Source organism: Hippocampus zosterae, chromosome 19 (assembly GCF_025434085.1).
Source record: "Hippocampus zosterae strain Florida chromosome 19, ASM2543408v3, whole genome shotgun sequence".
Lineage (NCBI taxonomy): Eukaryota > Metazoa > Chordata > Actinopteri > Syngnathiformes > Syngnathidae > Hippocampus > Hippocampus zosterae.
The window spans coordinates 5,784,047-5,799,386 of NC_067469.1; the positions used below are offsets into that span (position 1 = coordinate 5,784,047).

Consider the following 15,340-nt stretch of genomic DNA (forward strand, 5'->3'; position numbering starts at 1 on the left):
ACAGCCCTTGATTCTGTAAACCTGTGTTTTTACAAATCAGTTAGATGGGTGAGCTGTTACTTTGCTGCTGCCAATGAACTGCATTGTGGACTTGCTTTATGTTCTCTCCGCATCGAGTCGAAATGTCAGACAAGTCTGCAGATGGAGGCCGCTTCGCCTCACAGCAGCAAACACGAGCCATTAATCACGTAGCAATAACAGGGCACGCTGATGTCAACTGTGCTGCAAATGGGAGGCCTCTTAAAATCACATTTTATCATCTTTGGAATCGAGCTCTTTATTGAAATTCCGAAGGGCTCTTCACCTCTTTGCGTGGAAGGAAGAATATCAGCACTGAATGCATTTTAAAAACAGCTTGTGAAGAACACTTCATAATTGTTCATTCAATAGCTGTTGTGGCACTCAGGAGTGGGAAGACCTACTTCACAAAGGTTAAAAAAAACTGATGAAAAAATACAGCGGGCTGCTGTAAACAGCAACCTTTAAAGTCGGAAGCTTTGAGCACACGCAAGCATCCATCCTTTTGTTTTTTTTTGTTTTTAATGGCACTTTATTAATTTTATCTCCTGGCCACCACTTCTCCGTTTTCCATCGTTTTCAGTACCCCACCTCACGTTTCATTCTCCTCATGTGTAGATCATATTTCAAATTGCAGACAAATCGGTCCATGGTGGAAAGGATGTCGAAGAGATGGATGCTAATGAGACACCTGCTGGAGTCATTGAAGTCGGAAAGGTAATGAATTTGCTATTTAACAGCAGGTAAAGCTGCTGCTTGTCTTTGACAGAGCGGCGTTTGTTAATTACTATTAAAAGCTAAACAGGTTCTTGTGTATGTGCCATAAAAAAGGTGCTTTCAAAGCACAACCCTGCAACAAGCTGTAAAACACTATTATACTGCCGTCTAGTGTTTAAAAGGGGTCGATGCAAGAGACGGGCCTCCTTCGCATGACGTTGGCTCGGGAGGATATTTGAGAGGGCTTTTATTTTTGTTATGTTAATGAGTATATTATAAAAATTATGACATCTAAAGCCATTGTCTCCACTCATTGGTTAATATTCGGCAGGAGAAACGGAAAATTTTGGCCTTTGTCACACGCAGCGGTGGCTTGGTGGCCTGGTCTAGTACAGCCCTCGGTCCCATGCTGCCCCTCATAGGTCAATCTCGGTACTGATTCGGGTGGGGACTTCGCAATTGTCGATGGAGATAAGGTGTTGAACTGAGGTGTTTCACCGGAAACGATACAGCCGAGTCGTGTGCCGTGAGAGGAGAGGAAGCCACTCGAACAAAGCTCCATTGCTTTGAGTGTGAAGACATGTAATGTGTACGTTTTGCCACACGGTGGCAGTGCTGCACCATATTTACTTTACCACTTAGGACCACTTCAAATGAGATCTCTTTTGGAAGTTTGCCCCTGTGAAAATAGAAAGGCTGTTTTGATGTTATTGGGCTGCACGTTGGATAATACCCAATAGTCCGGAGAGTTCAAATCTGCACTCCAGAATTTCTGTGTGGAGTTTACAGGTTGCTTAAAACTACATGAAGAATTGGGATTATTTGGCAGGCTAACAATTTCTCACCACTGATTCATTATTTCACATTGATGGGCACTCTCTCCTATTTTGCCGGTCCGTCCTTCGTCCGCGAGCTGTTTGGAGTCAGTTTGCAATCAATAGCCATTTCTGCAGCGACGTTCGTCAACTGAAAGTGACTGCCGATTCATCTGAATCTTGCTCTGTGAAATACCGAATAAGCAGGACTCACCCAGTCAGGACTGCTGAGTGTGGTCATGTGCAAACTTTACCCCCACACTTTACAGTTGCGTGACTGGCTCGGCCAGTGGGCGAATGGTATTTTCAAGCTTAATCAGTTGACCTTTATACCTGCGTTCTTTTGTTTTTCTTCCTTTTTAGCCTGCAGCAGCATATAAATAATGTACCGGGCATGGATACATAGTGTATATTGCAAACAAACATTAACACTCATGGACAGTTTCCAGTCTTCAATTTTAAATTCCATACAGGAAGGCCAAACCTGAGATTTGGACCCAATTTCGCGTGAGTGTTCCAAACATTTTATTTTATTTTATTGCTAGTCACTTAAGTGGCTATTCCATTGACCAAATGCTCATTTTGTGGGAATGCTCCAACCACAGCACCAATCTTGTTTGACCTTCACGCTAACAAAAACAATTCCCTTTATTTGTTTTCTACTTCTGAATTCAAGGCACGTCCTGTTATATTTACACAATTCTTCACAGCCCTAAACTGTTTCAATGAGTGTCTCTGAGTTGAAGGAACGTTAAAGCATTTTCCCCAAGATGTTTGTATCAATCCGGTGGCAACTCTCAAGCAAAATAATTCATCACGTTTAAAAATCTGTCAACAGTCGGTGACACATCCTGACTTGAATTCCCCCTTTTCTGTACTTGCTGCAACGGGGGCGTCGTTATCCTCATCAGTTTGGATATATTTCTCCTGTTGTGAATTTATCACAGTTGATAAGATCACCAGAGCTGCTTTGGCTTTATCTGGAAAAAGAAATTTAACTGTGCCAACTGTTATGAAGAGGAGCGCACTTCGGGAAGGACCTTGTAATTTTCAGTGTGATAGTAAAGGGGTCATATTCGGGAGAACTGACATTTAGATTGGAGGGAACTATAGGCGGGGATTGTGTGCCTGGCCACCATCAAGTGGGGAATTAAACCCAGCCTTCTGCTATCTTTCTACTCCCCCCTCCCTCCACAACGGAAGACAGATCTGCTGCTAAAACGAGTTTATTTCATCATGGCAAGACATATGCTGCACAAATATAGATCTATATTTTTGATGAAAGCATGTCACAGGCTTGCTGTTCAAGGAACTGTTTTAAAATGCGGTGGGGTGGGTGAGTCATATTCTCTTTTTCAAGTGTCAAACGATCTGCCAGCTTGTGCGGGTGTGTTGGGGAGTGGGGGGGGGGGTTGTTGTTGACAGTCGTCCTCCACTCCAGGACAACCTGTCATGAAAAATTGTAGTACACCATCCCAACACTTGGGGACGTGCTGCAATTTGTCCATTCGCTGGTCCACCGGGCTCACCATCCGTCAAAAGGCCAAAAGCGGAAGCAAAACTGTCCTGCCTTCAAAATAAATGACCGAATATGAAACGAATCAGTCGTCAGTCAATATAACTACATCCATCCATTTTCCGATCTGCTTATCCTCACAAAGGTCGCGGACAAGGGGCCCAGCTGTCTTTGGGCGGGGGACACCCTGAACTGTTTGCCAGCCAATAGCAGGGCACACAGAGACAAAACAACCTTCCATGCTCACACTAACACCTCGGGACAATTTAGAGTGTTCAATCAGCCTGCCATGCATGTTTTTGAAATGTGGGAGGAAATCAGGAGTACCCGGAGAACATGCAGACTCCAGACAGGGAATCCGGAGCTGGAATTGAACCCGCTACCTCTGCACTGTGAGGTCAACGTGCTAACCACTTTGTATAAGTACTGGATTTAAAATACAATTATAGTAATTGGTTGCCGATCTTAAAATACTAAAATTAGTATTAATATGACCATTTGTATTCAATAACAGAATCATCAAGACTGTTGATTCAAAACAGTGCAGTATCATACATAGTAAAATATCAAATAAAAATGATCTAATGCAGGAAGAGTATCATAACAACAACAAAAATGTATAAAATGGCAAGATAGCTGCCACAGTGCCACCATCTGATATGCCATACGGAATGAAAAAAATAAAAAAATAAAAAATTCGAACTGTAATTGTTTCATGTCATCGTTGGCCTCGTTAATACAATCGTAATCATACATTTAAATGTTCAGAAGGGACATTCTTCATTGTATTAGTAGTCCTTAGGGTGGTTTTCCAAATACTGCAGGTCAAGGAAACAACAGCATTAATAAGGTCTTCTAAAGTCCTAAGCAATAAAAATTACCATATTTTTTGGTTCGTACATTAGCAGTGTACACTTAAATATTTAGTACATCGCTGCATGTCCATCCATCCATACACGCGAATCGGCGCAAACGCACTCTGGCTAGTAAATTATTGTGAAAAGCCCTTTCCGGAAGTGCAATCCTACCCGCTTCCCTCGTGAATTTTGACGCCGGCAGAAACCCACAGTCCAGCCTCACTGCTCGTGCTCTTTACCCCAGTGGCTGAGTTCCTCTCTCGTTCCACTCTGTTGTTTGCACTCATCGTTCCCCACTTGCATCCACAGAGCTCGCCTGTCGCCTCGTCAGACCCGAACGGATGCCGCTGGAAGCCAGGATCGCACGGCCAGGTAAGCACAGCGTTTATCCGTGACTATGTGGCGGCCACTGTCCGTATGCTGCCCCCCCCTCGCCTCCACCACGCGACATTCCCGGCCTGTTGCCTGCGTCGCTGCCGCGATCGGCGGGCGAACGCGGCGCAAGGCAGCTCTGCTCGGTCCCGTTATAGGGCTCCTTAGATTGCTTCCTTCCCCGAAAGGATGTTGCGCTTATACCCACTCGAGTACGCAGTTTCCCCATTCACCGCCACCCCTCCTTTGTCGCTTATTCTCGCCAACACGGCGGCGAAGAGCAGCAGGTAAACAATCCCGGTGCAGCTGCTGAACTGTCATGGTAGTTCGCCCCGAGCCTTCTGGTTTGATTTTCAGCATTACTTGAAGCTAAACGCTGCTGCAAGGCGTATAGCGCGGAAGCTAACCGTCTTGTCTGCTGGGGTTCCCGGTCCATATGAGTGACCTCCACCCACGCATTGCAATGCAACTGTGTGCATCCCTTTGCACCCAATAATTTGCCGTTGTTATTTTAAGCATTTTTATTGGCGCCTGTGTTGTGCATGCGTTGCTGGTGCAGGTGTTGCATGATCTCATTCTCCGTGTCAGGCGTGCATTTGTTGTCAAGTGGAGGTGTGGTTCCGGTCCTCGATGTGCTTTGTATAAACACAGACTCTGTCAAGATCACACAACGTCTGTTATTTACTTTTTGTGCGTGTGTGTTTTGTTGTTTTTTTTCCGCGGCCCACGTCATCCACTCAGTAGTTTAAATGCCATCAGCACATCACTGAGGGATCATGAGCCTGCACATTTAGGTGCAAGTGGCACAAGTTAGACTGCGAAACGTTCTTGTTTGTAAACGAAACGCACTCAATGCAGCGGCGGGCATTGCATTTCGTCACAGAGCCTTCAGTTCAATTTGATTAACTTCATTACTATCATGCTGCACACGATACAAAAACGATGCAATCACTCGAAGCGGTATTTATCAACTAATCATTTAAATAAATTACATCATAGTCATCAGTGATGCTAATGATGAAATGTATTCGTCTGTGCAAAAAAAGTTACACGTGAGTTTTGCGGGCCACTGTCGGTTGACGTTAATGCTGTGACCAACCAATCAGAGGATGGGAAAATGCTGACGTCATTGTGTGTCAGCTCGCTGGATGAGCTCGAAGCGATTCATATCGCAAAGAAACACGTATTGTTTTGTGTTTTTTGTTATTGTAAAGTGTCCTTGGGTGTCTTGAAAGGCGCTTATAAATAAAATGTATTATTATTATAAATTGCTAAAATAGTAAAATGGGCAGATTACATGACGTGAATAGTACAGCTGATTTGCTCCCCAAAAAATCGGGTCACAATATGCGCTCGCAGAGATGAAATAACACTTGTGGAGTTATTCCTGATGCTCGTATGTCCAGTGGATGGCTGTGGAGGCGAATTTATGATTTTTTTCGGAAAACGCGTATGACTACGGAGGACCGCGTAACCAGACGCACTCCAGCAAAGCTTCATTAGTCTGCGTTTGACGGCAATCAATCACCCGATAGCCGAACTGTGCCGCAATAATCCGATCCTTTCGATCCACTCGCAACCAAGATCTCTCGTGCTCCCACCTGAATTGATGCCATCGCGGTGGAAAGTCAACACCTTGGAAGCTAATGCATCATTAATGTTATGTAATAAAGTCCCCCCCCCCCTCCCTCCATAACGTGAAGCAGACTGATTTGAGTTAGCAGCCCTAATCTATTCATGAATAAGTAAACAGTGGCACAATATTGCCCAGGACGAGGGAAATGCATCTCAACTCTTCTGCGTGAGTTTACACAAAGTAAAAGATTGTGATCATCCTTTGCCTCCACCGTTGCGACTTTGCAACCGAATCAATGTCCGAGCGAGGGGCCCGTTTGTATCGAGCAAAATGCAAATAATTACTTTGGGACAGTTCATTCCGGGTCGCATACATTTTGATGAAGCACTTACATCTACGATCTTGATTGCATTTGTGACGAGCAGTCGCAATTTGTTGCGCTCGTTCTTTATTTTGCCGCTCAGGCGGGATTTATACTGCAGGTCCAAGTGTCCGATTGCGATGATCGGACTTTTCTTGACTTTATATTTCGACATACATTTCAAGCGACCAATCGGGTATGGCGATGTTAACACTGATGGAACTGCGGGAAACGGGACTCGTTTGGGTTTGGGAAAGATGCCAAATGCTGGAGTCAGATTTTTGGAAGAGGTCGGGTTCTGAATCAAAGCGATCTAATTCGTTGCATGTAGTTTGCACTTTTCATGTACAAATCGAATTTGTGCCATTCGAAAGCAAAACATCGGTATTGTGTCACTTGCGCCGTGCAGTGTAAATCCCGCCGGCTTGGATTCGTTGAATGCTGCGAGTCGTGCATTTTCTCAAAGTCCCCCCCCCGTCTCTCTCCGCCCTTCATCTGAGCTTCCGCCTTCCGTGACTTGTCTGTCTTCATTTTTGACTAATGACTTCATTAAACTTATTAGTGCTACTTTGCTGGCGAGGTTAGATATCGAGCATGCCAGTGAGCCAAACTGGGCGGTGACTTTGTTCTCCGCTTTTATCTGCATGAAACAGGGGCGCCTATTTGTGGCACAAGCAAAAAGCCCAATCCCGCTTTTAGGTCTGCGCCGCAATCCTCCGCCGAGTGGAATTTTATTCAAAACAGCATTTGGATTTGTTTTTTTTTTTATTATTTATTCTCCCTTTCAATGCTGTCTGCAGTACCAGCCTGTCACCTGCACAGCAGGCGGCTATGTTTGCATGAAAAGACATTCTAATTTCAAGCGTCACAGTGTTTTGGCTCAGTGTACTGTGTGTGTGTGTGTGTGTGTGTGTGTGTGTGGATTATGCTTGATATTGGCTCCAGTGCGTGCATGTTGGAATTACAACAGTTTGTGTATGCGCCTCGCACTTTGGAAGGGGCCAAAAGTAAAAGGACAATCTGGTCAGCGCTTCCACGGCAAGGCAAATGATGATTTTTTAGTGTCCCTTTGGGTGCCTTAAAACCTGTGCGGCGTATCTACATAGAGTGTTTACTTGTATTATTATTAACTCATTCACTCCCAAAGACGTTTTTAAACGTCTTTTCAGACTCGGGTCCAGAATTGGCTCATACTGAATGAGCTAATAGTCTCCTGCTTTTTACAACCGGGCTGTCACAGACGCGTTCTTTGGCTGAAAATGTCTGCCCGATGAGATGTGGGAGTTGAATGAGGGAAGCGCAAGCGGCACATATTCAGAAAAAGAAACCCACCGAGCGAAGACGGGATGCAAGGAACACAGGAATACCGAACAAACAATGCTGTAAGATTGTTTTGTGGGTATTGTTTGTCTGTGAAGGCTTCCCAACACGTTGTTTTGCAAAGGGAGGTGTTGAAGGGCGCTTTGTTTGTCTCCTCCCGGTTCTGTACAGGACAAAACTCATTTTTTTTAGGCGGGGTGGGGGGGGGGGGGTACTCAAAAAGACTACATTTTTTGTTTACGATGATGCCGTGTACGCATCGAAGGCTTGGAAGATGTATTCAAAATCAACCCTCTTCAGGATACCTTGCCCATCTGCAAAATTGCCACTGGGGAGGTTTGTATCATCCACCAAGACCGCAGCCTTTCAGACGGCAAAATTGGAAGGAAAAGCACCGCTCTGCCATCACTCTTCTGCTCTCATCCTTCCAGCGGCCATTATTATCAGCAGCCTAAGACGGAGTGTCTGAGTCGTGAACGAAGAGGCAATCATGGGGGCGCGACTGATGGGGCAGGTTTCCATGGAGAAAAGCCGAGTTGGGTCTGAGAGGGTACCGAATGCCACATTGAGATGGCCGGTCTTATCCACGGCGTTGGCGTTCTCTAGCAACGCGAGCAAGAAAATTCCTGCGTGTCTCCTCGCCCACCTGTCGACTGTTGATATTGAGATTTGGTTCGGTTTGGCTGTTCAAGATGGAGCAGCCTTTCGGTGAAAGCTCTGTATAGAAGAGGACGCGTCCCAACCGCAGGCTCTGGGGCTGCTACGTGGCCAGAGGCCATTTTGCGACAGGCCGCACGGAGCGACCGAACGCGCTTTGAATCTGCAGCCCGGCTGAGCCGTCGTGCCTGAATGCTGTTGCCAGGGGCCGTCTGATGATATGATATTTTAAAACATTTGAGCCTTAAAATCCACACCACTTTGTAATTATTAATATTAATCACTGTTTGGCCGCAGAAATGAATTGGCAAATCTGACTGTTATGCCGGTGCCTCATCAGCCATTAACCTCACAAATGATCACCCGATTCAATGTGAATAAACCGCCGTCCTTATTAGAAATCGAGCCCAGAATTGCCCCGCAAGCCCGCATGCCCTCAGATTAGTGTCAAAGCCGGATCGGAGATCGCACAGCTTCAACTGCGCCCGCCAGGATGTTCGAAATGCATCTTTGTATGGCGAGACGGTTCCGAGCTCCGTCACTCACAGCCGCTATCACGTGTCAGAGGTTCCGACTTGAATGGCCCCTCATAGAGTGCGTTTGGCCGGGGTGAGGTTTGGCCCCGGCGTCGAGTCTGCGCAGCCTGCGGCGTCCTTTCATCAGAGAGGATCCGTTTCTCTGCATGAGCGTGCTGGCTTTCTCCATGGGTGTCTCCCAAAGCAGTTGTTGCAGCTAGGACATCCCTAGATGTCCTAGATGTCCAGAAATACGATCCAAATGCTGCCTGTTAATTTGACCCCCCTCCCCCAACCCCTCATTTGCATTTTCGAGGACTCCGTTGTTATGCTTTGGCCAAAAATTTTGAAATCCAAACCGTGCGCGTGTTTTTGTTTTTAGCCATTAAGTAGCTGCTAGCCGTTTCAACAAGTAACCATAAACAATCCGCAACAGTTTAATGTGAATTACATTTTAAAGTACTTGTACATAAAAAAAATGGAAAAACGCCATGCCGTCCATTCAGAACTGTCAGAATGAAATATGGCCTAACATCGCCTCCCAAATGTCTGCATTTCCACTAGCCATGGCCCATAAAACAACCTTGTCGGCACGATGGAGCCCACCGTTGACACCTGAAGCAGACCTGACAGGGACGGCTGGAGAAATGTTTGCGAAAAAACTCAATTTGCTCGGCATGTGCGCCGCATCGCCGACTTTGTATTCAGCACGCATTCGTCTCCATCCCAAGACTCGCCCGCGTCCATTCGTCCATCCTATTCAGTGAGCCGACCCGGACTGGATCCAACATTTCATTTAGCATTGAAGCCCCCTTCTCACGCGTTTGCAAAGTATATCGGGAGTGAGGTGTTCATCATCCTTCGATATGTTCATCAAAGTCGTGTCTATTTTTGGTACGCGCGTGCGGCTTATGGCATTGCCATGGGAGACTATGAGCAAGATCGTGAAGGATCGGCTCGATTGGATTTCAGCGGCTGCATCACTTTTTTTTTATTTTTTATTTTTTGAAAGATGGCAGGGAAACAATCAGACTGCGAGCGCACGGAATGTAGGGCAAACTCTCCGCCTTTGTAGCCAGCAGTCGCGAGCGTTCACAAAACGGCGCAAAACCCCATGAATGTCATTTGACAGCTTCGCGGTTTACGTAACAGAAAGTCAAACGGAACGCCGTCAGGCGACGTTATGAATAATAAGAAGTGATTAGCATCCGCCGTCCTTCCGAGCGTTCGCATTTTATCTCATTTCAGTCGGAAATGGGACACTGCCGTGTCATGGTTCGCGCTGCTCAATTCTGGGCATGTGGCGTGCTATTAAGTCTCATTAGGTGACCATTCAAAAGGACCCCCCGGTATCGACGGAGAACCGGTCCTTGGCTAGCGGGGCTCGGCTGCGGTCCCCGCGGTTACTAAGAAAAGGATGAACATGCTCAACAGTTGATCTTCCGTACGATGGGCGGTCACACCGCTAAGCCGTAACCAGGCCCCGCCCATCGACGCCAAGATTGCAAATCAAGTTTAGCAGAACACGAGACGCGATCGACTTGATCGTTTGCTACCCGCCTCCGAAGCCTTCGACGGCACCGACATTCGAGCGACGTCATTTGCATCGGCGAGGCACTCGATTTCAATTCGGATTTGATTACCGCGATAGATTTGACCGAAGGCAGCATATCCCCTTTGGATAATTGTGGGAATGTCTCCCATTGGACCGAGCGCGCGGTCTCTTTCTGCCCTGCGATATTTGTCAGTCGTGGATGTTCTGTTTACCCTGACGAGTATCTCTCCCCGATCGTGTTACTATTGATTGAGCGGTAAACTAAATTTATAGAACTAATAAAGCCGGCTTTGCTCAAAGAGAGTGCATTCTGTAATGTAGAAATATACAGACACGTCTTGAGCTTGCGGGGGGGGGGGGGGCAACTTCTGATTTGTCATGTCTGCATACACTCTTGATTTATGACCCCCCCCCCGCCCCCCCCCCCCACCACATACCACTGTCATGACAACTCATTTGTTCCCTCTATGGAAGCACGTTTCCATCAAAAGGCAACAAATGGATCCTCCCCGGCCCCGCCCCTTCACGTCTCTTTTAAAATTGCTTCAACTTACCCTTCAAGATCCACGAGTAACACAACAAAGGGCCCTCTCATACTTTGAAGTGTGACACTCCCTTCCCAGCCGCCCCCCCCCCCCCCCCCCGCCAAGGTCATGGGTTACAGAAACTTTGGCTGGCACTTGACAGATTTAGAAAGCAAAAGGGGCACTCATTCATAACTCACCTCTCGTCCGTCAAAGTTTACGTTAGCCTAACCGCGTGTTTCCTTTGCGGGTCGAACTACCGCAGTAGTTTTCCTACGTGACCTTTAGTGCCTATTCTGTATCCGTATGAGTGGCAGCTTTGGCATTTACCTCTGGCAAAGTCTTTGGGAAACCAGCAGGGAACCCGTTCGCGTCAGGCGTAGCTGTCATGTCGCCTCATGGGTGCCTCATCGCATGGTGTGTCACCTCTTCTCTTACTCTCGTTTAGATTTTTTTTTTGGGGGGCGGGGGGTTTGTCCTTATTCTGCACACGTATTGTATTTTTTTTAATTAAGCAAGCAGCTTCATACAAGTACACCAAACACCCTTGAAGTCTTTGGTCCACTTGAATTTAACTCTAGCACATCGACTCCCTGATTTGTCGACTAAATTGAAGATTATCACAAGTTAATCTTGTGTTATGGTTGTCCCGCCACAATTTATTTTTTTTATTTTTTTGGATAATAAAGCCAAATTTGAACAGAGCCGTTCTCGTGCGGGAAGCTCAGGTTCATTGTTGGATTTACCAGAACTGCACCGGAGTGGATTGACGGGATGGAGTCTATGGAACGCCAAAATTTATGCATTCTTCCCCCCCCCCCCCCCCTTTCATGATGCGCTTGCGTTGTGATGAGTCGTTAGCAGGTGTCGCGCGCGCATGCGAATAAACGAAGCGTGTGGTCCTAACTTTAATCTCCATTTTCCGTGCAAACATGGACATTGGAGGAAATCAATCAACGCCGGTGACGTATCTCATTATCAAGGTTACAAACGGCCACCACAATGCCGCGTTATTAAGAGCTGTAATTGTCCCTTGTCGTTAATGAAGAGCTACTTAGTCCGTCTTAATTTGGGAGCTAATTGCGTGCGTGCATTTTCGGTAGTTGTCCTCTGGAGAAAGGAAAGTTAGAGCAAGGTCATGGGTCAGCCACGCGGATGTCAAGTTTGACTTGACGGAATCGACCCAAAGCGAGGTTTTGATAACATTTTGCCAAATATTTTGTCACCGTGTGCCACTCTGTTTTCCGTGCGCTGTCGAAAAGCCATTTTAGTCCAGAGCAATCTTTTTTTTTTTTTTGCCACCCTGTTACTTTGAATCCTCCATCAGCCTGCTTGAAGTAAATTGCATGTGTTTTTGCGGTGTTCAGTTTGCTTGAAGGGAAGGAGTTGAGCCTCGGTAGTCCGACAGGGCGTAGTTCACAGAAGTGAATTAAGGCCAGCGTGACACAATGCCAAGTTGCACGCAAAACTGTTTTTTTTTTTTGTTTGTTTTTTTGCCTCAACCACTTTGTTTTCCGATCATTCTCAAAGGAGTTAGGGTTACAGAGCTGGAATTCAAGCGTTTCGCTTGATCATAAAAACATACTTTTTGTGTAAGATATGAATTTGTGAATCATTTCCCTGCTTTATGTTTGGGGGAGGAAGTTCAGTTGCCCACTGTGCGAGTGTGAGTTTCTCGCGATGGTCTGGTTCAGTGACTTTGTGTGCATCGCTCAGTGTACAGCAAACTTTTTCTTTTTTTTTTAGCTGGAGTACTGTAGCCGGTGAGATTGGTCAGTTGGTTTCCCTCCATTGTTGTGCTGCATTGGTTCTTCCTCAACGCGCCAGGGTAAGACAATGAGTTTGTGGTCACGGTTGGAGCGGAACTAGAGAGGACAAAGCAGAAGGAAAAAAAAAAAAAGTAGAGGCGAGTGATGGCAGCCACTGACCTTGTAAATTCTTCAGACTAAGAGGAATGATAAGAATGGAGGCGGCTAGCACTGCTTCGCTAATGTGATTATTCTAAGTAAGGTCAATGGCAATCGATATGTGGTTGGGCACCTTCTGAGTGTGTGTGTGAGTGTGCGCGTGTGCATGTTGTGAGACGGCGAGAGAGAGGAAAAAAAAACCCGCACACATCAACAATCTGCATGGCTGAATCCTGTGGTGAAGCATTGTGTGTTTCCCTAGCAAACAAGTGGTGAGCCGTGCAAAAGGAATTTCAGGCCCTCGAACAAGCGACGACCACACCATTGACAAAGCTCCTTTCAATGATCAACAATCAAAAACAGTTTGACATACACACACACACACACACACACACACACATACACTTAGTGGCGTGCACACACATGCCCACACACCCACGGTTGGTTCGCTGATTTGTTCTGTGGTCACGCATGGTGGTTTCCTAATTTCGCTTGCGGCTGATATTAACTCCGTTTACTTTCCTATGGCAAATGTTCTTCCTGGCTCTGCATTTATTTATTTCTTTTATTTTTTTAAATGACTGGTCCAGCCCCAGCCAGTTGCGTTTAATTCACTTAAAGCTTACCCGGTCGCCACTTGGCATGAGCGTGCAAACGGCACATGTAGCCAGAAGCCGCGAGTAACATTCTCTTTGAGTTGGAAGGACTTTGCGGTAATTCAGCGAGCCGCGTTTTAATCCCATTATCAGAGAGAAGCATACAGCAAGGAACAACACGGCCGGCTTGTTTTCTCCGCTGCTTTGGGGCATGTGGGCGAGCTGTTGGGGGTCAGCGAGTTGGGCGGGGGCGAGGGCTGCCGGAGCAGGTGACATCTGTGACCCAACACAACAGTGGACACATGTTCCTTCCTCAAAGGCTTCTGGCAGCCTCTCTGCCTCGTTGGGATCATGCCGACACACACACACACTAAAAAACAAAAAACATGCGTTTGAAATGATTCACCTGAACCACTTTTTAGATTACATATTTGTATCCGTGTTCTTACAACTGACCGAATTTTCCGCACTATGAGGCACACCTAAAAGCATTCAAAGGCGGCCCGGTAGTCCAGTGGTTAGCACGTCGGCTTCACAGTGCAGAGGTACCGGGTTCGATTCCAGCTCCGGCCTCCCTGTGTGGAGTTTGCATGTTCTCCCCGGGCCTGCGTGGGTTTTCTCCGGGTGCTCCGGTTTCCTCCCACATTCCAAAAACATGCATGGCAGGCTGATTGAACACTCTAAAAATTGTCCCTCGGTGTGAGTGTGAGCGTGGATGGTTGTTCGTCTCTGTGTGCCCTGTGATTGGCTGGCAACCGATTCAGGGTGTCCCCCGCCTACTGCCCGAAGACAGCTGGGATAGGCTCCAGCACCCCCCGCAACCCTAGTGAGGATCAAGCGGCTCGGAAGATGAATGAATGAATGAATAAACACATTCAATGTTCTCCGTTGCGCCTTATAATCCGATGCACCTTATATATGGATCAATATTCTCATTTCCTGGATGGAGTATGTTTAATGTTCGGTAAAGCGCTTTGTTGCAGCTGTAGCGGTTGCGAACTTTTGACTGAGGTACACAATCTGCTGACCTCGAGCAAAATTTAATTTAGATAATTTGTCATTTTTTTGGTCAAAAGCACACACGTGCTATTATTTGCCTGGTAAAGAAATGAGGCAAGAGTGTTCGATTCAGTGTCGCTATCTCAACTAATATCTGTGCCAGGATATTAAATCTTTAATAGCTATGGCATAGATTTTTCAGGTGACAAATGTTTAAGCCTTGGCAAAGGTCTGCACTCTGTTTGTGCTCCTGTTTTATGTTAAATCGATTTAGCCTTTGGCGAGCCCGGCATTAAATTATAAATACAATTACTGTAGCCTCCGTCAACCAAATATGAAATGACCGCGTAAAAATCGACCACCTTTGTTGTTGATTTTTCATTGCTTTTGGCGTAGGGCAAGGTTTATATACTAGTTAGTTGGTTTCATTTTTTTATAGATATATTTTTTACCTTCCTGTTCTGAAATGCTTTGTTCTGCTTTCTGAAGCCTTGACGTATTTTGAATAGCGCTAGTTGACAGACATGTGCGCATGATGTTTGACTCATATTCCTCAACCGGCTTGTATATACGCCCCATGTTTTATCAATAACCTTTGGACGGAAAGGGAAAATCATTTTTATTAGCTGCCAAGTCTGTCGATTTTCCCGCCCTGAGAACAATCTTATGGCTGTGAGTGAACATTATGCAGGAAAATGGCTGGTATTAAAGTCTCCTTTTAGTCATAAGAGCTTTCTAATTTTACAAGGGAATGTAAAGCATGACGGTTTAATAAAAGCAAACAAACAAAAACAATTACCGGTAGACCTAAAGTGTTCTTGATTCTCGTGGTCTCGGTTAGCATTAGCCGCTTTGACCGAGGATGCTAAATGCGGAACGACTTCAATTGATGTTGAACAAATGCACATTATGAGATGTACACGGCACGCCGTCACGACCCATTTAAGATGGAACGTCGATATAAACTCACATGAAAGAATTTTAGCTCTGCCAACATTCCGTTCCAAAGACACGTTTGCAGATACACACGCAGGC

The 15,340-nt window shown here is 46.1% G+C and overlaps 1 protein-coding gene across 1 annotated transcript in view; it reads left to right on the forward strand.

Moving 5' to 3' along the window:
• Positions 1 to 4,090: 4,090 nt before the first annotated feature.
• fut8b (fucosyltransferase 8b (alpha (1,6) fucosyltransferase)) overlaps positions 4,091 to 15,340 on the forward strand; it is a 67,809-nt gene continuing 56,559 nt past the window's right edge. Inside the window, exon 1 of the mRNA XM_052053154.1 lies at positions 4,091 to 4,295. The gene's annotated coding sequence lies outside the window, so the exon portion shown is untranslated. The remainder of the gene's footprint in view (positions 4,296 to 15,340) is intronic.